The sequence below is a fragment of the Adiantum capillus-veneris genome, chromosome 22, assembly GCF_014529385.1.
Source record: "Adiantum capillus-veneris isolate H3 chromosome 22, ASM1452938v2, whole genome shotgun sequence".
NCBI classification, from domain to species: domain Eukaryota; kingdom Viridiplantae; phylum Streptophyta; class Polypodiopsida; order Polypodiales; family Pteridaceae; genus Adiantum; species Adiantum capillus-veneris.
In genome coordinates, this window is record NC_140952.1 from 13,533,921 (window position 1) to 13,558,878 (window position 24,958).

A 24,958-nucleotide genomic window follows, 5' to 3' on the forward strand; every position below is an offset into this window, starting at 1 on the left:
CCCTTGGCTGTGCTAGATGACATTTCTTTGGATTTAGTTGTCCTCCACATTCATCATATCGAGCCAATACCATCTGTAGCTTCTCATGGTGTTCAGCCCTACTGCTATAAACACAGAAGTCATCCATAAAAGCTTTAACACAACTACCAATGAATGGTTCCAACACCCAATTTGCTCTCTCTTGATAGAAGGAAGGTCCATTTGACAACACAAATGGCAATACTGTGTAGCAATAACAGCCCCATGGCGTAATAAAAGTTGTCTTTGTGCGGTCTTTAAGAGCAATCTTCAATTGAAAATAGCCTGAAAAACCATCACACACACTGTACCTCTCATAACCTGCCACTGAATCCAAGATCTGATCAATGAATGGAAGAGGATATGGGTTCTTCTTAGTGGCTGCGTTTAAGGGTTTAAAATCTACACAAATTCTCCACTTCCCATCCTTCTTTGGACTGACTACAACTGGACTCACCCATTCTGTGGTCTCCACAGGGACTATGAACCCTGCCTTCAATAACTTGTCCACCTCTTCTCGCAAGGCTTCCATTTGCTCTTGACCCATCCTTCTTAGCCTTTGCCGCACTGGCTTAGCACCTTCTTTCAGCTCTATATGCATCTCTTCACCCTTGAACCCTCTGATCTCTTCATATGAAGTAATGAATAAATCAGGAAAACTAGCCAGCATATGCAAAAATATATCCTTCTCCATAGCTGAGAGGTCTCCACTAATCATTTGTGTCATTAATTCCTGCTTCTTTGACAACTCAACTTTGGTTTGCATCAGCCCTTCAATCACTTCATAAGGCCCTTCACTTTCATCTTCAACTTCCTTCGCAAATGCGACTAAACCACACTCCTGGATTTCTTTATCCATCAAAAGAAATGCAACATCAGCATCCTCATCACTGCTGGTAGTGCTATCTCTGTCCTCATCTGTCACCGTGGAAGAGTCTTCATCACTAGACTCATCCTCATCTTCATAAAGTTCCTCCAATCGTTTCCTTGTGTCCATATTATAAAGCTTCTTGGTACCTGTCTTTCTATAGAGGCTAATCGTACCATGTCACCAATCTTGAACAGCTCCCACTGCACGTAACCATGGTCTTCCCAGTATAATAGGATATGCTCCCAACCCTGCTGGCATCACATGAAAATCAACCATTGCCTTTGCATCATATGCCTCCACTTCTAAGCTCTTTACAACACCCAAGCATTTTACTTTTTGATGGTTTGCCAATCTGATCCGAAAACCTGACACCCCAGCCACTGTGAGACCCATCTTCTCAACGCATGAGTGTGTTATGACGCATATTTGGGCTCCGCCATCCACATAACCTTGTCCCAAATTTTTCCTTCTATGCCACACATCTACTATTGGACAAATGTCTGGTAGCTCGTCCATTGCCAACACCTTCACTGAACCTCTCTCTGGCTCTTTCTCCATTGGGTTAACCATCCTCTTCCACTGTCGCTTTAGCTTAGGCACCATCTCTATAAGCTGCCCAAAAGTAACATCTGCCTTCTTGCTCGTCAGATCCTCCTTCAAGTCATAGCTTAATTGCCCATCTCCTAGTGGAAAATCTGAAACATGAAACTTTCGACGAGCTCTCCTTTTCCTCTTGGCCTTGACATCCTCGCCTTCATGGCTCTTTCCTTTCTTCTTACTAGGACCTGGGGCACTTCTTCTTTCCTTTTCCTCTGTGGTCCTCTTCCCAATAGGCATGACTAATGTATCCTCTAGCTTTGATGCCTTCTCCAAGGTGACTACACTTAGCACTTTTGTCTTTCCCTTTTCCTCCTGGGTCAGTCCACTGGTTCCTTCGTCTCCCTTAATTTTGATGCCATAATCATTTGACCTAGTTAGCACCTGTCTTGGCAATGGATACATGTCTCCCCCCATCCTTGGTGGCTTATCACATTGCGGGCTAATGTGACCCAACTCTCCACAATTGTAACAGGTGGGCGTCTGCCTCCAAAACCTACCATTGCTTTGTCCAACACCATTCCTAGGCCTTTCTTCACCTCCTTGCTGATTTGTAAACCTCCCTCGACCTCGATTATTTCCCACTTGACCTAGCATGTTTAGGCTGAGATTCTTCATCAAATCTACCATTTGCCTCATGTCTTGCCTTAGCCCATCATCTTGCACTGCTGTAGTGACCACTGCTGGCATAACCTGAGTAGTAACAAGAACTACTGGTTCATGATGAACCCCTGACATGCGCCCTTGTAAAGACTCTATAGGCTGAAATTCAGACCTCATTGGCAAAGACTCCACCCCTAACTGACTCATTTTCCTCAGCTTCCACTCTTTGTTCCTTGCTACCTCTAGTGCATCCTCATATGTCCTAGGCTTCTTTAGCTCCACTCTCCAACGTATATTCTCCCAAAGACCAGCCAAGAACCTGTCCTTCTTCATCATGTCAGGCGGGGTTACCTGTGGTGCTAAAGCCTTGCACATTCGCTCCCATGCCAATGAAAACTTACGTATGTACGCATCTACTGGCTCACCTTCCTTTTGCACCAAAGCCTGTACTTCTTGCCACACCTTGTCAGGATCTTCTATCTTCACAAACTCCACTTCCAACCCATGTCGTAGATTGTCCCAACTCAACCTTACAGGTGGATCTGCCACACGCAACTCCTCTTCAAATGCTTTAGACCAAACTCGTGCATCACTCTTCAAACAAATTTGGAGAAGGCGTAACATTTGTGTAGGGTCATGAATCTGGTTGCTAATGCAGGCAACCTATATCTTTTCCAAAAATTCTTCCACATCTTCATCACTTCTTCCATGAAACTCGGGATAAGAGAAAGCCATGGCTACCCAAATTATGATGCTTTGAGAACCCCTTCGAACACACGTGCAAGAACCCAAAACTTTTCACTACCCAATCCCTAGAAACTTCAATGGAGCTCAGCTTTAGATAAGGACAAACACATGCACATCAAATGAGTTTTCATAGTTGATCATTGGAATTACAACAGGCAAAGGACATTCCAGGATCTCTCTCAATCTTGTTGGCCCAAACATAAAGACTATGCGCTGCTGGAAAAAGATCTTCCTGGACACATGAACATTAATCTGAATTCTTTGAGTTAAATGAAAAGGAGTGAACTGAGGGCCATTTTGATCATCCATTAAAGCCAACCATGAAGCTCCCAAGAAGGCACACCTGACTCAACCTCTGATTTTGCCAAAATTTCAGCAGCATAACAGCATAAATGGCTCAAAATACCAAAAAACCAGCCATCATTACTTAGGAAAATTTCGACAGAGTTTCCCCAGAAGTAGAGCAGTAGGAACCCAAAATATAGACTGTCTATGTATGCATAAACTGTCAACAATAGAACCCGAGCATCAAGTAGGACTCACTAGTATATAGCCTATGGCGAGGTCACAAAAAGGGTGCTCCAGCTACCTGAATCACCGAAAGGATCTCCACATTTGAGAATCCCCCAGCTCAATAAAAACCTCACGCTATCGACCCTCACACGAAGGCTAATGCAAATCGTATATAGTCAAGTCTCAGAAATGACTATCTTCCAGACCAAGTCTCAGAAATGGCTGGGACTGCCAAATACAACCAAGTATGGCTCCACAAATGCGTACAATGGCAGTTTCCACAAGTAACGTACAATCCAACAGACAATGCGCTCAAATAGGCGCCAAGTGATGCATTCCCACAACAACTGCAAGTGACATCACTGCTAGTATATCACTGTACTCGAGCTACCTGTACCTGTGTGAATCACCTGGACCTGGACCTGTCCCTATAACCTGTAACCTGTAACCTGTAATCTGCAACCTGCAACCTGTAATCCCGAAGCTCGAAGCTCGAAGCAGAAGGTACTCGAAGAAGATCCTCCGTGGGGGCGCCAAAAGAATGTGAGCGGGATGAAAACGCACACAGCGCCTCTATAACGACCCGACACACACTCTTGGGAAGATACACACACACACACTAGGGGGCACCACTCAGGTTACACAACACACCTGGCCGAGACAGTGAACACACCTCTGGAGTGACAGGAAAGAGACTATCCACTTGCCCACTCCACACAGACACACACACACACACACCCACCCAAAAAACTCAGCTCAAAAGAGGAGAATTTCTGATGTTTAGATACAAATGAGCTTGGGCCAACACCAATGGGGCAAACAGCTCACACAATATGGGTAAAAGATACCAGATACAATCACAAACTAGAGCAGAAACTTCGCTCATAGGAGAAACTTACACAGAAAAACAGCAGGAAAAGAGTGAGGAATTTGGCAAAATGGACAGTGCCATCGCGTCTGGAACGGCCCAAAACCCCATTCTACAATGTCAAAGTGCTCAAATCCGACCTCGGATGAGCAGTTTAGGGCCAAAACAGGCTCCAAAATGAGCAAAAACATAGTTGCGGCTGTTCCTCCTCTCTTCTCCACATTTTTTCTGGTCTTCTCTCTCTTTTTTCAGTTCCCACACTTAGCTTTTTTACTTGGGCACCCTTGGCCTTTTAGATGACCTCAAACGGACCCCGAACAGGCCAAAATCTGACCTCGCAGTGCATAGTTGTCACCTTTTTGCATCACTCGCACACCTGGCACTCAGCTTTTTTCCAATAATGCATCTCACCACCACGTGAAGTGGCCCCAAAAAGTGGTCCTAATGATGACCTTTCTGCATAACTCTCACAAGAAAACACCCACGTTGTGTCCGTCCTCATCCGCGTGCAAATATTGACCCCGTTCGCCCTCTTGACGCCACTAGATGTCATCTGACGCACCTGCTTACTTCATGTCGTCGGCCCGCGGATAGCTTCCTCGAGAAGTTTTACGCGCTACCAAATCCTCCTTATTGTAGAAAAAACACACTAGTACTGGTAACAATAAAAATCGATGCACTATGTACATGATGTCCTACCTGTACACATGTGGGCCCCACGTAACCACCTGGCTATGGAAAATGGGCAATCCTTTATTCGATGCACCATGCATGGATATGTACATATGCGCAATCCCTTGCTCCAAAAAACTCCTGACAACGTGTGTGTGTGTGTGTGTGTGTGTGTGAGAGAGAGAGAGAGAGAGAGAGAGAGAGTTTTCATGTGCATATGCGTGTGAAAAGGTTTCAAAGCCGGGTCCACAAATAATGTTTTGCGAGCCCTTAGAGAGGCAGTTTGTGGTGGTTACTCATTGCACTATTATATGCCTATAGTATTCATAGAAGAATAATAATCATAGTGTTTCCCGAGCCCTTAGAGAGGCAGTTAGTGTTGTCTACTCATTTCACTTTTAGATGCTTATAAATCTTATAGGGGAATAATAATCGTAGTGATAAATCATGCATATTTTATTGCACACCCCACTTTAAAAGTTAGTGGTGGAGTAGTAGACGATTATAATATTCATATTGACAAATCATGCATATATTATTGCACGCTCCAATTTAGCAGTTAGCATATGCTGCGTGGGACCCCTCATGTCACTAACACATGCCACTCTTCCATCACTATCAATGCTTTTTGAGAGCATGGTGCTTTAGCCTATATAAATGTTACAAGGCAAGCACCATATGCTGCACAAGTGAATCGGAGGTGCTAATCAAGAGAGATTTTTTCATTTTCCCTGTACTTATACAATGCCTATAGGATATGCTAGTACTGGTAATGAGGTAGTTGCAAAAATCCATGAAGAGCTTCACAAACTCCCCCCCAACGCACCCCTTGAAGAAAAGAAGACGTTTACACAAAGAGAGCGTGACACAAACAAGGCGATCCGGATGTTCAACCACCTTAATCGCGCTCGCAACACCGGAGACCAGGAACTCAATGATGGCTTTGAGACAATGCGAGAAGCTCTGGGCAAGTGGGAGACATGGGGGTGCATAGATAGCTCTCGAAGGGCCGCTTTACAGGCGGAGATTGACCATTTGCTTGTCTGCAAACGCACAATCAACCTGGTCGCCATCTCTGGCTCTAATGTGGTAGAAGATTGAGGCAAGATTTAAATAATTATGCACTAAATAATATAGTTAAATAAATATGCACTAGCACATGATAAATTGTACTAGTGTGATGCAAGTTGTACTGTGTGTGTGTGTGTGTGCAGGTTTGATTCCCTACGTAATCATGTAAACAACTTATTTTAATTATATGATGCTTATTTTAACTATATGATGGTGTTCCACTCTTTAGTGCCTTGGCGAGAATAATTCATATGTCTCTGTCTGACTTATTATTATTGAAGTAGCTGTGATACTTTTAATCGGCCTGGTCTACTAACACATCTTCAAGATCTGTCATAATTTTGGGTATTGTTGATATCTTGTAGCTAAACTGAACCGTCAAATGTAACTACAAGCTGTTTGAAAGCCAAAAATGTAAAGAAAATCTATGTGAGTTTTTTATATAATGCAAGAAAAAGATGAGCATGTCTTTAGTATTTACCCTACTTTTAGTAGAATATACTTTCCTGTCCATGTAGGTGTTGTTGCAAATAAGGATGAATGCTTAATAAGCCAATTTGAAACTAGGAATCTAAAAAATATTGATGGTTGTACTTGTTTGGGCGAAGACCTCAAAGTAATGAAACACGCATAAACTCTTGCATATAAAATAGTAATTAAGAACACTTTACTGAGTTGAAGAACTGCATACGTACATAAACACACACGTATAAATAACTATATATATTGTATAAACAAGTACTTAAAAACACTTTACCGAGTTGAAGATCTCCTTACGTACATAAACACACACATATAAATAAATAATAATAAAAATATATTATATATAAAACTATATATATTCTTAGACCGACAGTGTAAAGAAATACTGACAAGCAAATGAAATTTTGACAGCATAACAACGTGAAAAATAAAAATAAAACCATTCCATACTTGCTTCTGTGAAAGCTTGCCTAACTTTTGTTAAGCTTTCCTATTCTATACTTGCTTCCGTGAAGCTTGCCTAACTTTTGTGTATACATGAAACCATGATTATGTTTCTAAACATGAACAAAAAGCATGATTATATTCACAAGCAATCAAAATTTCGACAGCATAACGGCGCGAAAATACAAACAAAAAAATTTTCCATTCCATACTTGCTTCCGTGAAGCTTTACTAACTTTTCTGTATACGTGAAATCATGATTATGTTTTCAAACATGAACAAAAAGCATGATGATATTGATAAGCAATCAAAATTTCGGTAGCATAACGGTATGAAAATTCAAACTAAAAAAAATCCCATTCCATACTTGCTTCCGTGCAGCAACGAATGCTCACGGGAAGAAGAAATTACATAAGCAAAAAAGCATATGTTGGTATATTACTTTGGTAAATCCAAAGCTCTCAACAAACTTCTATCTAGTATAATAAATATGAAATCATGGCTGAATTGATAAGGACAATCAACACCAACAACATGTCTTCAGTAATACCAAAAAAGTGGCACCCAAACACCATGGTCACACGTCGTTCCATAAAAATCACAAACTAAAAAAAATGATAGATAATACCAATGTTGATGTCAATCAAGGGCAATGTGATCCGGGCTCATATTGTTGCCAATCAGTCTCCTCATCGCTATCTGCATCAACTGCTGAAATAGCACGTACACATGGAGCCTTGAAGCGTGAAAGATGTTGATGGAAGGCCTCTGGATCACTATCTATGCAGAGACAGTGTCTAGACAACTCAATGCAAACATTGCCCTAGCCACCACATCCAGAAAACATATCAACAATGTAGGTGTGCTCCGCAGTAAATGTCCGCACAAGCCAACTAAAAAAAGCAAAAAATATGCGTATTTTTACTTTATGTAACATAGTCCAATAACGCATAGTAGGAAGCATATATTCTTACCGAAAGAAGTCAAGGCTATGCTCGGCGGCACCTCTAAGAGCGTGTCCTCCAATGTACTCTCCGTCGATGCGCTCCTCCAGTATTCCGGACTTGGCATCGAAAGAGTTGTTGTCCACGCTCTCTCCATCTCGTCGATCGTAGATAGGACGTTGACCCTTACGATAAAACAATCCTAGCAATAGTGTTTCCACCTACAAATTACAACTAGAATGTGATCTAATTGAAGAAAACTACAAGCATGCTTTTCAATCAACAAATAAATTTACTTACTCTCTCAATCTCAATGGTCTTTCGCACATAACCATCGGGGATCAAAATAAGGATGGTGTGCATCATTTTGAATCCCATCTCGATGGCATGGCTAGACACAATGCCAAAGTGATCAGTGGAGCTTAGGGTGATGTACCACCCATTGTCTGCCACATACTTTGAAGCTATTACGGCCACTTTCTTACTTAATTTTCGAGAGAATTGATTCCATGGAGGGACCTGCATAATACGCATTGTTAATTTAATTAAAGTTCCAAAACTATCATAGACTGTCCATTGTGGTTTTGAAGGATGCATACCTCGTTCTCTGAAAAAGTTTCAACTTTAAAGTTTGTTGAAAAATCCGCAAACAAAAGAGAGGCCACTTCATTTCTCTTTTCCCCATCAACATGGGCTGAATGAAGAAAATCCAAGATCCTGCATACGATCAAATAAATGTATTTCAAACATTCACAACACACACCACACATAGTTAGTATTTCTTTTCACATGTGTTTACCATTTCTCATCATCAAGAGAAATTTTGTAAACATCTAGCATGTTCCCAATAACGTTCACATCACAATCTATGGAAGGCACTACATAATCAGAAAATAAAATATTTCATCAAGAATTGTTGAGTAGAAAGAAAGTGACAGCTAGATATCTATACAAGCAAGTTTACCTGTGGAGCCTTGAGCACCTTTTTGGTTCTTTTTGGGAGACTTCTTGGGCTTCTTGGATCTAACAAAATTCAATCGTTTCTTTATAGAGGAGATTGTACTATTGTTTACTCTTTTCGAAGAGGTGGCTTTCTTGGAAGCTGAGCCAATCTCCTCAATACCATTTTCATTTCTTTCAAGAACGTGCTCTAAAGCAAACAAAAATATATTTCTCACAAACATAATCTAAATAGTATGAGCACTTTAACAATTTTGTAGTTTTTATAAATGCCAAAAATAACCTTTATATAAGTTCCCTTCATCACGTGGGTAGGTGCCTCGAGTGTAATCTAGCCACCAAGGGCAATACTCAATTTCCCAAGCAATCAAACCATAATCTCTCATCCATAGTGGATACATACACTCCTCACAAGAGAGGTCCCTCCAACTTTCAACAGCAATTGGCAACTTCTCCAACAAAGTTTGATCGTAAAGCTGAATTAGCCATCTACATAAAATGCAGTTAACTTTATTTGAGCTCCTTTCCTAAGTGACTTATTTATTATACAAAATCTAAGTAAAAAATAGAATAACAACCATAAAGATATCAATTGTATTACCTGAATAATACTCTCCTTGAAGATTCCATAAGCTCTGGAATTTTTTCATCCGACTCTTTTGTGTTGAGCTTACTCCAAAGCTCCACAAAATCTTTATCAATGTGGTCCCTCAATTGGTGATCAAACCATGCTTCAAAGCCCTCCGGCATTTCTTCAATCATTTTCCCTTTGATCCTCAAGCATTGCTTCAAGATACTTCCCCAATACCACTCTTTACGCAAGTACATTCTAAATTTCATTGCACTAATATAACGCTCAGAAGTAACATCATCTACACGGCAATGCATCAAAGAGTGCAATATTTTCTTTTTCCTATAGAGCAAACAATAAACAAACCATAAATGCATTGATTCATTTGATGATTTCATGTGTATTTTTTATCCAAAAATTATTACCTCTCTGGTGATATTTTAGAAGTTGCCAAAGAGTGGACTTTGTCTCTTGTAAGGCCCACTTGATCCTTTTCTCTTATCCAATTGAAGTTAAATAATAAAGAGAAGAACCCTTGGCCATTGGCGGGGTTGGCAATGGCCAACATCTATGTTACATTAGCACGAGATCAAATCAAATCAATTTTTCAATCAAATATATCAAATTCAAATGAAATGTCAACTTACAATTTTGTAGAAATTCAAACATAAACGGGGAGAAGAGAAAGTGTTTACCTTATAAGCTCTTTCTTTGAATATTTTTTCTACTCTTCCTCGAGCAACTATTTCCTTTTCTGGCAGTGAAATCGAGGGATCATTGATCTCTTGCATCTCTTTGATAAGAGACAAGTCAAAGTCTTCCTTTTGTAGAGCAAATGAAAAAAAAAGTAAGATTTTACAAAATAATGTCAAGCTTTAGAAATTACATAAAAAGTGTACTTTAAGGCAAAAAAATATACCTTCCATATGAGCATTGCTAATAAAAGAGCAGGAGCGTTGTACCAACTCCCTTTAGATGCCTTCTTCTCACAAGCAAGCTCTACCTCTATCCATCGAATCCAATCTTGGGGGAAGTCTTTAATTAAAGAATCTTTGCTTGCCACAGCCAGTTTTTGGAACAAGAAGATCTCCTGTCCAAAATTTGTGCTCACAGTGGTTCTACCAATCCTAAACCACAATATCTTAAATTAAATGGCAGTAGAATGACATCGATAAAGTAATAGCAATAACGCTCAAAACAACAAATGTGCTTACTCATTTTGAGAGCGCAAAGCTAGCATAAGCCCCCCCTCTACACTTCTATCAACAAAGACAAATTGACGTTTCACAGAACAATGTCTCCACTTTATCATTGAAAATTCTACAACAACAAAAAAGAAAATTAGAAAGCATAGAGTAATACAAGTCAACTTTACATTAAACAAAAAAAGAAATTACTTACGTGTTTTTATTAAGCGCATCCAAGTTTTCAAACGGTGATTACCATCCCAAACGATAAATTTTTTTCCCCTTAAGTCTTCCCACTCAAGGGGAAGGGAATTATCAAAATCATCGCTTATTTCTCGCCAAATAGTTGTCTAAGTCGGAAACATAATGTTGATCATGGCCTGGCTTCTTAAATGACACAAGAAATGGAGCTCCAAGCACACTGTATCCAGACATCTCAAACCTTTTCACCAAGCCCTCAGTGCCTGGACCCACCGCTCTAATGGCTTCATTTTCCATCAATCTACAAAGAGGAATTCAAGGAGGTTCCCCACCTCTCTTTACAATAAAACCCTCTACAATCTCCTCTAATATTCGACCATGAACATCCTTTCCAAATACTGTTGGATGATCGGGAGGTTTAGCAACAATTGTTGTTGCTTCAGACACGCTGTGAGCCACCAATTCACCTTGTGTAGCATGAATATCTATGAGCACCTCTTCTTCATGCACATCACTCAATATATCCTCTTCTTCATGCACATCACCCAAAATATCCTCCTTTCGATGGACATTGGAAGAAGCAATGGAAGATCGTGCATTGGCCCTATGCCCTGTAGTGCCAGACCTTAATGTGTATCCTACTCCTACAAGCAAAAAACAATAAGAACACAAATAGTTTAGTGAGTATGATGAGACAAAAGAAAAGAAAACAAATAGCTTAATGTATTTGAACTTACTTTGAGAGATACCTGTCCTGCCACGTTTAGATGGTGTACGAGCCATAATCTATTAACCACAAACAACAAAAATCTTCTTAGCAGTGACAATACAAATATAAAATTCTAAATTTTGGCAGCATAACGGCGTAAAATGCAAACTAAAAAAAAAAACCATTCTCAACTTGCTCATGGCAAGGAAAAATACAAATCCACTTTGACATTTGTATACCTCTTCTCTACAACGACCTGTTCTTACATCATTGTAATTGTTATTGTAAGTGTGTATGCAAGTGTGTTAAAGTGTGTGAATGCAAGTGTTTATATGTGTGTGTGTGTGTGTGTGGATGTATGCATGATTGTGTGTGTGAATGTAAGTGTAATATGTGTGTGTCTTTATGCATGATTGTGTATGTGTTTGTGCTATGTATGCAAGTGTGTTGATGTTGTGAATGCAAGTGTTTATATATGTGTATGTGTGTATGTATGCAAGTGTGTTGATGTTGTGAATGCAAGTGTTTATATATGTGGGTGTATGTATGTATGTGTGTGTGTGTATGCAAGTGGATGTGTGCATGATTATGTGTGTGTGAATGTAAGTGTAATATGTGTGTGTATGCAAGTGTGTTGATGTTGTGAATAAAAGTGTTTATATATGTGTATGTGTATATATGATTGACAATACAAATATAAAATTCTAAATTTTGGCAGCATAACGGCGTAAAATGCAAATTACAAAAAAAACCATTCTCAACTTGCTCATGGCAAGGAAAAATACAAATCCACTTTGACATTTGTATACCTCTTCTCTACAACGACCTGTTCTTACATCTAAGTGTGTTTAATATGTGTGTATGTAAGTGTGTTGATGTCTGTGAATGCAAGTGTTTATATGTGTGTGTGTGTGTGGATGTATGCATGATTGTGTGTGTGTGTGAATGTAAGTGTAATATGTGTGTGTCTGTATGCATGATTGTGTGTGTGTTTGTGCTATGTATGCAAGTGCGTTGATGTTGTGAATGCAAGTGTTTATATGTGTATGTGTGTATGTATGCAAGTGTGTTGATGTTGTGAATGCAAGTGTTTATATATGTGGGTGTATGTATGTATGTGTGTGTGTGTGTGCGTATACATGACTGTGTGTGTGTTTGTGCTATGTGTGCAAGTGTTTTGATGTGTGTGTATCACTGTGTGTGTGTGAGTGTGTGTGTGTGTGTGTGTGTGTGTGTGTGTGTGTGTGTGTGTGCGCTTACCTGCACACGCTCGCCCGATCCACCGGAGGAGGTCCAATGGAAGCTCCATTGGAGCTCCTCCATGCCTTGAAAGGCATGGTGAGAAAGCAGCGCGCGCGCTGCCCTATCACCATGCCTTTCAAGACATGGGGGAGCTCCATTGGACCTCCTCCGGTGGATCGGGCGAGCATGCACAGGTAAGCACACACACACACACACACACACACTCACACACACACACACGTGAGTAGAAAATCTACACACACACACACACACACACACACACACACACACACAGTACCTTGTCTTCTCTTACTCCTTCTTCTTCACAGCAAAACTCCACTTTCTCTTCACTCCACTTTCATCTCCTTCTTCACAGAAAAACTTCACTTTCACTTCAATCTCAATTAAAACTCCGTTTAAACTTCACTCCACTTTCATCTCAACTACTACTTTTTTCACACACACCATATATTACAAAAATGATATTGTGGTATAAACACTCACACACACACATTCATTTATATATATATATGTATATACACACACAAAGATATACACAAAATGGATTCATATATATAGTTTTACTAAAAAAATACTATGTTTTTTACACACACAGAACCATATATTTAAAAAAATGATTGTATGTGTTTGTGTGTATAAAAAACGTAGCATTCTTAAAGTTAAGTCATGCACACACACACACACACACACACACACACACACAAAATGTAAAAACTATGTGCACAGTTAAATATCTTATGTGCACATGCACTCAACTTAAATATCTTAACTTAAAAAAATGCGCATACACTCAACTTAAAAATATCTTAACTTAAACTATGTGCACATACACTTAACTTAAATATCTTAACTTAATAAAATGCTACGTTGTTTACACACACCCACAAAATCATTTATACACACGCACAGTAATGTATATAACTTAACTAAAATAATTATATATACACACTACCAAAAACACACACACATATATATAAAATGGCAAGATGGAATCATATATATAACTTAACTAAAAAAATTGCTACGTTTTTTATACAAAGTCAGTCATATAGAATGTTACGTTTTTTATACACACACTCACACAATCATATATATATATATATATATATATATATATATATATATATATATATATATATATATATATATATATATATATATACACACACACACACACACACACACACATACACAAAAGATAAAGACACTATTAGACTGTATTAAATGCAGTCCTTGAACCACCATTTAGAAATTAAATGGCCCCTCAAATTTGATGACATATTCCACTGCACATACATTCAGAACCGTCATATATTAAATGCATTTCTTCAATTATGATTTTCATTATTCTTTGAGCCGTCACAAGATCTTATGCAACTGTCTTTTCGTCTACCTACCAATCTTTCACTTTCATTAACCTTCACATCTTTCATTAACTTTCACCAGTTTCATTAACCTTCACTTTATCTTTAACTTTCATTAACCTTCACTTATTCCACCACAGTTTTCTCGCATCTCCACCCTGTAATCTGTTGCTTGAGAGAATATGTCCAACGTGAAAGTAACAATAACTTGGAAGGTTGGTGGTCAGATAGTCAACCGCGACATTTAGTTGAAGGGAAACTCATTGTTGCTTAGTGCTTACTATTTGCAGAGTTTGTTGCCTCCATCTTGCCATTTTCAGTCACTATCTGCTCTTATTGAAAGTGATTGTGGCCTAACAAAAGTCTTGCTGCAACCACAGTGGGATATAGAAGGTCATCAGCATTTCTTAATAGATGGTTCTTTTTCGAGCTTGTTTGAGATGCTTCATTCAGACACATTTATACAGGTATCTGACAATGAGAAAGGAAATGACAAAGAGATATCTGAAGATGTTTTAAGCATTGTGCATCTTGAAAGTAGTGGTGACGATATAGGACAGCTCAAAACTCAGTCAATCGTCATTTGGATTCAACAAAATCCAGGGGCAAAAAAGTTAAATGATCTGTTAACATTATGTGGAGCTCCTTTGCAAGTTGTTGAACTTCCACAACATTATGATGGAAATTTGTGTTTTGAGTTACCTGCGACTCAGGATAAAACAAAACGAATGACAAGGATGGAACAACGCTTTGATGGTCACTTGTGGACTCGCCCATCTGTGACAACCATGCCAATAGCATGCACAATTCGTCTAAGCCACTGTTTGGGATTCATGCAGTGTAATTATTCAACGTGTCCTCATTATATTAAGGAACAAGAATTCAATAGTAGAGATTTTCATGGATATTTGGATAGACAGGTGAAAAAGGACTACCTTGCAATGGAAGAGAATACAACAATAACTTGTCATTATTGTCAGAAGGTTGTTACTTGTGTTGCTGCTTGTCCCTGCAAAATCTATTATGTTTTGCCTAGAGATGGTACAATGCCGCGACTGGCAATACATGTTGGTAAACATTGTCATAATGTTAAGGTAGGAACCTCTAGGGCTGCTATTTCAAGAGTGCAAAAACTGGTAGGTGCAGTACTAAAAATAGAAAAGGGTGGGCCAAGAAAAATTCAAATGTTGGTGGCTCAACAACTTGTTCTTCACTCCTTGATTAGTGAGGAAGCTGAAGCTACATCCGATGTACAATTCAATGATTTTTTGGAAGAAATGATGCCACTGGTTCAAACCAAAGGGTAAGAAAACTCAATTTGGTTCCTTGAATTTGTTAATTTTTTAACTATTATAAATTTAGCCTTCTTGTGATGCATCGTGTAGGTTTTATTCAATTGTTTAAAAGGAGAGAAAGAGTCAAGGTGCTGTTATTGGGGATGGATATGATAATATTTTATTGCTTCAAAAAAAGTGCATGTTTCCTTTTTTTCATGGGAGTAGATTTCCTAGACAGGGTGAAGAGGATGACAAGTGCTTCCTATTTAAAATGTCCACTAAAGGACCAGGTTCTGGGATTGATCTAGTAAATCGGATGAAAAGAACTGAAACTGGTGACTTGAGAAATGCGTGGATACATTTTGATTTTACCCATAGAATAGATGGATGGGCAACAATGTCATGCTCAGTTTATGATCCAAGGTAATCTTTAAGTATTTAAATATCTCGTATTTTTTTATCATTAAATAAAAGAAGATGTGTGAAAATGTTTATGTTGAATATCTTGCAGCATACGATCACTACAAATAATTGCTATATGTGAAACTAAAGAGGAGGATGCAAAGACTCAAGTTATTTTTTGGGAGATCCTTAATTCAACAATGGAAAAGTACGGACATGGTGCAGCTGACTTTGCAGGTTTTATGTCTGATGAAGCTGGTGCAAATTGGAATGCTATTCGAACAGTCTTCAATGGCGGGCCAGATAATATCATGGAGGGACGTGAACGATCATGCCTATTTCATTGGGAGCAGAGTCTCCACAAATATGCTAAAAAGAGGATACCTCAACATCTAACAAATCAACACATTGATATGTGTGAGGACTGGAGAGCTTGTAAGACCATTGTGCTTGCATCTCAAAAGGCGCTTTCAATTCAAAAGTGGTGGAGACAACATCTATCTACAGAGAGCATCACAAGAGTGAGCAGATGGTTTAAATGGTGGGAGCAACGAATTTCACACTGGGGAGGAATTGGAACAGATGTAAGTACCTTTATGACAATCTATATTTTTAGAAAAATTTCTTTTCATACATGAAATTTATAAATTTTAATTCATGTTTTTTTGCATTTCATAGGGTGGTCTAAGTCCGTGGGAGCGGGCACAAATTCCCAATGTTAATTTATCAGAAAGTGTACATGCCAGTTGGTTAGCAGGTGAAGGTGGAAAGGGAAAAATATCCTTGTATGATGCATGTGTAACAGATGTTATAAACTCATATATTCAATGTGCAAAGCGTTTGGGATATACTACTGGGCATTATATAGGAACGGGTCCCACAATGGAGACCTTGCTTTCTCGAGTTGAATCTCAGCAAACTCCAACTCCAACCAACGTGGCCCATCTATTACACGAGGCTGTTGCAGGGACTCCCATGTATGCACAGCCAATTTTGCATGGAGACAAAGAAATAGTACAATGCAAAAAGAGGGGCAGAACAGAAACAAGTAGCTCCCATCGGTCGGAATATGTCATGGAATCTAAGCAACAAAACCATCGCGGTCGACCCAAAAAAATCAAGTTTGATACCCAAGGACCAGGTATTTTTAACATTCCGCTGCAAATTAGTGACAGTGATGATGATATTGGATCTCAAAAAGAAACAACCACACCTTTGCCATCTAAAACAAACAATGTGTTTGAGAGTGATGTGCCACGCACTCAGTGGGCCCTCAGGAGAATGCCCATTCAAAGTCAAAGAAAATGTTTTGGAACAGTAGGGAGAAAAAATTGTGACAATATCTTGCATAGTCGCTCAATTGGTCTTGTTGCTCCATGTATATGGTCCGAAAGAATGTTCAAGGGTAAAACAATCGAGCAATGGTTATGGTTTTGTAATCATGATATTTTGCATACCCAATCAATCAAAAGACAAGTCAAAGATTTACCTCCTGCTCCAAATGTTTGGCCAGTAGCAAGAGGGACAGATATCTCCACACAGGAACTTGCCGCGCTGCATCAGAGTGGATTTCAGACAGAGAATTCAATGGTAAATCCACAACCTCTTGCTGGCGACTGCAAAGAAGGTGGTGGCAGCTCGAGGAAGAAAAAGTGGAGGCATGGAATCTCTGAAGAGGCCATGAAGAAATTGGAAGCATGTAATAGTATGACAATTATATTTTTGGATGAAGTGAAAAGGTCTCAAGAGCATGTAATTTTCCGAGTTCTCACTGAAAATAGTTATGAGATTCATATAAAACAGAGTCCAGCATGCACGTGTCCGGATTTTCAGAAGCGAGAGAATACCAACAAATCCTTTTTGGCATGCAAACATATGTACTATGTGTACACAAAAGTGCTCGGACTTGAACCTAAGGAGCACATGATTATTCATCAGCCAACCCTCTCACCAATGGACATCGCTTTTATTCTTGGACAACCAAGGATGATTTCTCCCTCCATTTAATTACAACTGGTTTGGTATGCTTCTTTCACTCAACTAGAATATTGATCTATGATATGAAAGTGTTTTTCTGTATTTATTTTGGTTTATTATACTTGTGATTATTTATCTTGAAAAAACATTGTTTATGCAGCAAAGGATTTCAAATTTCAAGCAAAAGATATGAAGCATCTTGCAAGCTATTTGGGAGCAAATTACTTGCCTTTTAGAGTGACCATTACATTTATGGCGACTATCCTTTTTTGTACTCTAATTTTGATCTTATCCTGTGGTAGTTTTACGAATGTACTTACATCCTCAAACTTATGTTGTTTCAAAAAACAATTGTTTGGGAAAAATAGTATTGTCTCTATTTGGCATTATTTTTGACTTCATCACATTTATATATGCTGTGGATTATATTTAACTCTAAAATTAGTGTTGTCTCTATTCTGCATGATTTTTTACTTTATCGCATGTTTATATGCTGTGGATTATTTGACTCTGATCACATGCGTTGCGAGCATATTTGACTCTAATGGCATGAGTTATGAAATGGTGATTTTATTTGTTTACATTTTTTCCGTCGTTATGCCCTCTCGGTCTCTCTCTCTCTCTCTCTCTCTCTCTCTCTCTCTCTCTCTCTCTCTCTCTCTCTCTCTCTCTCTGCGTAGTGATATACAACTCTATGATTTTACTTTCTCTCTCTAGAAGAGAAGTCACTCTCTCTCTCTCAAGGATTTATGATCTCTTCTTCCAATGGTAACTCGCATAAATACTATCTCTCTAGAATTTATACTTTCTCTCTCCGTCAACCACACATATATGGAGTCTTATGACAATTGAAAATTACATTAAATAGATACTTTATGCTATGACACATATTTGGTTAAAAAAACTCTAAAGATTGCTAAAATTGTCAAAAAAACTTGAAATGAAAAACTCGCAAATGTTAAATCCCCCAATTAAAAAGAGGACTAATCTTAAAAGACAAAAACATGAGTCATTTAAAAGAAATTTGTACATTTGCTTACTCTCATGTAGTATTGTAAGCATTGACAAGGTTCATACTATCCTTAAGCTGTATTCCTTACATCCATCTCGCATCTTCAAAATGATAATTTTTGAACTTAATAAGATACCGTTGGATAATCTTACCATGTCTTAGTACCTTGTCTTCATGCCAAGGATAGCTTCGGGTTGTAGCACCTCTTCTTGGTCTTCGATTTTGAGAGGGTCTTTAATAATTGGTTCACTTGGTGGCTCTCCTTTGTAGGGCTTAAGTAGGCTTACATGAAAGGCATTGTGTATGAGCCAATGGTTGGGAAACTTGAGTTGATAAGTTGTCTCATTGATGGGCTTCAAGATTTGGAAAGGACCATAGTATCTTTCTGCTAGTTTAGCATAATACTTTTGATGGCCCGTAGGATTTTTGCCCGTCATTTGCCTTAATCAAGCCTTAGGAAACTTCAGCAAGTCCCAATCATTTTCTTTGAGCATTAAGGCCCTTCTGTGCTTATTAGCAACAGCTTTTTGCCTTTGTTGAGAGATGGATATAGCCTCCTTAATCTTTTGAAAAGATTCTTGTAGGTCACCGCTATACTCATCGGCGGCGAAGATCTTCCCATGTACTTTGAGTAGCAAGGGGCTTTTAGATCTTCCCTCAATGATCGCAAAAGGTGCTTTTCCTGTAGAAGTATGTACAGTATTATTGTAGGCATACTTTGTAAGAGGTAAGTACTTTTCCTATTGTGAGCGTTGATCTACTTTGGTAACATAAGTCTTGAGTAGATTGAGTATCGTAACATTGGCTATCTCACTTTGGCCATCCGTTTGTGGGTGATAGGCTGAAGAGAAATTCAATCTTGTTCCTAGATTTTCAAAGAGACCTTTCCAGAAATTACTAATCATTCTAGGATCTCTATCTGACACGATGGATGTGGGTAATCCATGGTGCTTGAAAATATGAGACATGAAGAGAGTTGCTATTTGATGTGCCTTACTAGTCTTTTTGACGGGAATAAAATGTGCTTGCTTGCTAAACTTGTTGGCTATTGTCCATATTCCCATATTCCCATGGATAGACTTGGGTAATCCAAAGATGAAATCCATGGATATACTCTTCCATGGTGAATTTGGGATAGGCAATGGCTGGAGTAATCCAGGTTTCTTCCCTCTATCATACTTGGTCTTTTGGCATACTACACATTTTGAAACATACTCTTGTATGTCCACTTTCATGGTAGGCTAATAGAATTTATGTCTCTACTCCTTGGAGAGTAGGTTGAATACCTCTATGCCCCGCATATGGAGGATCATGGGATTCATACATAACTTTCTCACAAAGGGAATGTGTAACACATAGCCTATTTCCGTGGACAAGATAACCATCTTGCAAGGTGAAGGGTTCCTCTTTCTTCCCCAAAGAAAGGGCTGAAATTATGTCTCTAAAGTCAGGGTCAGTAGCATACTCATCTATCATAGAGCATAGATCATTGTGAGTAGCTATAGACACCACATTAACTTTAGGTCATCGTGAAAGTGCATCAGTCACGTGATTGTGCTTACCAACAACGTGAGCAATATGAAAATTAAATTGCGAAAGAAAATTTTCCCACCTCATTTGTTTGTCGGAAAGCTTGGTTTGTGTCATGAAATACTTGAGACTTTGGTGGTCTGCTCATAGAATGAATGGAGTTCCCAATAAGTAGTGCTTCCATGTGTCTAGGGCATGTAGAACAGCTAAAAGCTCTTTCTCATAAATGCCCAAGACTTGTTCATCAGTATTGAGCCTTCGGCTCTCATATGCTATGGCATGCCCTTCTTGAAGCAAAACTGCTCCAAGGCAATCACCACAAGCATCACATTGGACCTCAAATGGATTTGAGAGATCCAAAAGTAAGAGGACTGGTTGGGAAGTAAGCTTTCTTTGAGCTTATCAAAAGCATTTTGCTCCTTAGCAATCCATACATAATTAACGTTCTTCTTAGTTAAGTCGTGTAGTGGTCCTACTACTTGAGAGAATTTTGCTATGAAGCGTCTATAGTATGCACACATACCAATAAATCTTCTTAGCTCATGTAGATTCCTTGGGTTAGGCCATGATTTTATTACCTCTAACTTTGATGGATCCATACGGATACCATCGTGAGAGATAATATGACCTAGATATTGAATCTCTTGAAGGAAGAATTCACTTTTCTTTTGGTTGAGAAAAAGATTATTTTTCCTTAATGCTTGAAAGATCACTTGAAGATGTTGCTTATGTTCCTCCAAATACTTGGAGTAGATGATGATATCATCAAAGAACACTCCAATGAATTTACGATAAGGTCTAAACAATTTCTCCATTAGACAATTCAACGTAGTTGGTGCATTAGTCAAGCCAAAAGGCATGACTAGATATTCATAAAGACCAAAAGTTGTGCGAAACATGGTCTTTAGGATATCTTCATCCACTATCCTTATTTGATGATAGCCACTTTTAAGGTCAATCCTACTAAATTAGGTAGATCCTTGTAGCTTATCAAACAGACCTTCTACCCGAGACACGGAAAATCCGTTTTTGATAGTGATATGGTTTAGTGCTTGATAGTCCACACACATATGGTATGTACCATCTTTCTTTTGCACTAAAAGGACTGGAGAACAAAAGGGAGAGGAACTAGGACTCACCATCCCTTTGTCTACCAATTCCTGTACTTGCCTCATGATCTCTTCTTGTTGAGCTTGTGAGACTCGATAAGGAGGCTTGTTAGGCGGTGAGCTTCCTGGAAGGAGCTCAATGCGATGGTCATCATCCCCTCGTGTTGGAGGTAAGTCCATAGGGATATCATTGATGAGCACATCTTGGAATCCTTTTAGAAAATTAGACAAGCCTAACTCTTCTTGATTCCTACCATTTACATTTGATGAAACATTAGGATCTTTTAGAGACTCTTTGACAAAAATCATGTACGTAGAAACTGAGCTCTTCATTGAATTATCAAAAGCAAGAGGATCTACAAGTGGAATAGTGCGATCACGCTCACTAGCATCTATATACATGTTCTTTCCCTTGTAGGTGAAGTAGATTCTCCTTTCACGGAACTTCATGTTGGCATCCATGCGATCAAACCATGGCGCCCCTAGGATAGCATCCTCATGTTGGAGAGGAGAGATGAAGAATTCTTCTTTGTCGACATAGCTTTGGACATGAAGCCTCAACCTCCCAATCAAGGGGGTAACAGAGGCTTGCTGTCCCTTGAAAGCTGCATCAGCCATTACCAATTTCCCATCTCAAAAGCTTGAATGCCCAACTTGGTGGCCAACTCCATTGATATGAAGTTGTGAGTAGAGCCAGGGTCAAACAAGATGAAGGCATCATGCTCTCTTACCTTTCCCCAAGCATAGGAAAGTGACCATCCTTTGCAATGAGCATCCTCTTTTGGAGCTTCGATAGTGGAAGCCCTAGGAGTCTCATTGCGAGTATTCTTCTTGGGGCAAGAACGATAGACATGTCCTTGCTCCCCACACTTGAAACACTTATGGTCCTTGCAAAAAGCTTCAAGCTCTTTAGGAAAGAGTTTATTTTTACCTTTGTAAACTCCCTTCTCCTTGGACCGATTATTGTTGGAAGTGCCTTGGGAAGAATTTTGAACATTGGTTTTTCCCTTTGCATCATTTTTGTCTTTGTTTTCCATGGGCTTGACATTACGTCTAGCCCCTTGATCAAAATTGATGCGTGAAGCAACCATGGTGAGATGGATTACTTCGCTAATAGTACCATGCCATTGAGAGTTGATGTATTCGGCCATCTCCTCATGTAATCCCGCACATAATTTCTACCTTTGCTTGGCAAAGTCTATCTTTGAAAGATAGTAGCCTTGAGATGTAAATCCCAAAACTTGTCTACATACTTGTGGATAGACTCATGAGAGAGAATCCTCAAGCTGCGCTATTCGGTAAGCACTTTGTCCTTTGCATCGCTTGCAAGGAATTGCTTTATGATGGAAACTCGTGGAGTTTTCCATGTCTTTGGGGCTTCACCATTGCCACAAAGGCTAGCCTACAATTGACGAGCTGATTTTTGGAAGTGCATAGCTACATGGTGTAGCTTGGAGGACTCTGTGAAGCCCTTGTCTCCAAAGACCGCATCAAATTACTAGATGAAGGCCAACACTTTGTCGGTAGCACCAAAGGTGCCATCATAGGTGAGAAAAGAGATACTCTCTCCTCCCTCCTTGAACTTCTTTAGATTTTGTGACCTTCGCCATGCAGGAAATGATTTGCAATGTCCTCCCCTCTTGTATTCTCTAGGAGAATAGCCATAGCTTTATCGGAAGAGGAGGAAGGTGAAGAAGAAGGAGAAGAGGGTGACCTCTTCCTAGCCCTTTTCTTCCTTTGTTTCCTCTCTTCCTTTTCGGAGTGACGAGGAGAAGGACTATGTGTTGATCTTTTCATCTTGGGAGGAGTGGGAGATCGTCTAGACCTCCGTCTTCGTGGAGCCACATCTTCAGAGGAACTTAAGCTTTTATTGCTTTCTTGCTCTTTGGATTCCTCCTCTTGAATGGGATAGAGTATTCTTTTGGGACTCTCTTCAAGAGGCCTCCTAAGCTCTCTCTCCTCTTGGAGAGGAAGGGAAAATTCCATAAGCACGAAGTTGTTGAGTAACTTCGGTTTGCAAAGCAGGGTTGCCCATAGCTTGCTGCAACCTAGTGACAAGATAATTCACAAACATGGGATCATCATCATTAGCACCTTCATGTGCAAAATCAAAGCTATCAATGTTTATTCTACTCTCTTGATTATTGTCAGCCATGTTAACAAAATTTATGTATGTACTTAGTGTATGCTTTGGCAATTCAAAACCTTAGTTGCCACTCCTTATGTATGTACTTAGTGTATGCTTTGGCAATTCAAAACCTTAGTTGCCACTCCTTCTAGCCTCTGAAAATCACACATCTGATCGACAAGCCCTAAACCACCGACATCTCAACAGAAGGATTTACCGAGGAAGAGATCCAAAGCTGAACTGGCATCATAAGAGAAAGAGCAGGAAAACAGATGCACCTATGAAGACCTCCTCAAAGCTGGATACTCATATGAGGATGCGTATGCGGCTGTGTATTCCACCTCTATACCACCATGGGCTGCAAAAGACGAAAAGAAGGCTGAAGAAAAGCTTAAGGACCCAGACACACAAAGAAGACTACCAGAAGGGCAATCACCAGAACTTGAAGTACCATGGTTGGTACATATTCCACCTGTTCAACAATGGAGACTAAGTGACATCGTTACATGGTATAAAAGAGTCTACACCTTCTGTGTTCACATGTACGTATGAAAGTGTACATGAGTATGTATCTATGTACACTATATTTATGTACACTATAAGTCAAAAACTACATTAGAGATTAGAGGATATGGATGTAAATTGTGCACACTCATATGTATGCAAGATCAAAGAAAACATCAAAAACCATGATTATGACATACTTGGTATTGTTGCAAGAAATTGTAAACAAGCAAGGTGAAGACTTATGAACACTTGCAATGCAAAATGCCATGCCAAGGGTTCTTTTTGTTGAGAATGAGCATCTCAAGAGGTCAATTGAGATGCAAACAAAACGTTTGATGCAACGTGAAGACATAGTCAAACAATGTAAATGCTCTCTTCTAGACTTGAATGCTTTGAGGTACTGCATGAGCAAAGTGGAGTGTGACCATGTATTGAAAGAGGAGAAAGTTGACACCATGATGCGTGATGTATAAGACATAAAAAATGTATGCACAAACAAGTCTTGGGCTGATGTATGTTGTAGCAATGTGGTTCCTAGCTCCTCTCTCATAAAATTTATGACCCAAACAAAGATTTTTGAGACTGTGGATGTAGAGGAGTTGAAGGAATGTAGAGGAACGCTCCAAAGAGAATTCAAAGACACCTCCTTCTCTTGCCACTGTTATTGAGTATTTTTGTCAATACCCACTTTGGCATGTCAAGAGTTATGTTTTATGGGGCACATAGATTGGGTAATCAAGGAGCTCCTCACTTGGGAGAATGGTCAATTGTATGTGCCATGTTGGATGAAACCAAGCGAAAGAGTATCCTAATAATAATTGGATTTATTTGCGAGATACATGTTTTGTATATGTGAAGATTACACTATTATGAAACAAAATTTGCATTACAAGGCTTATGAGGTTAAGAATAAGAAAAACAAGAACATGT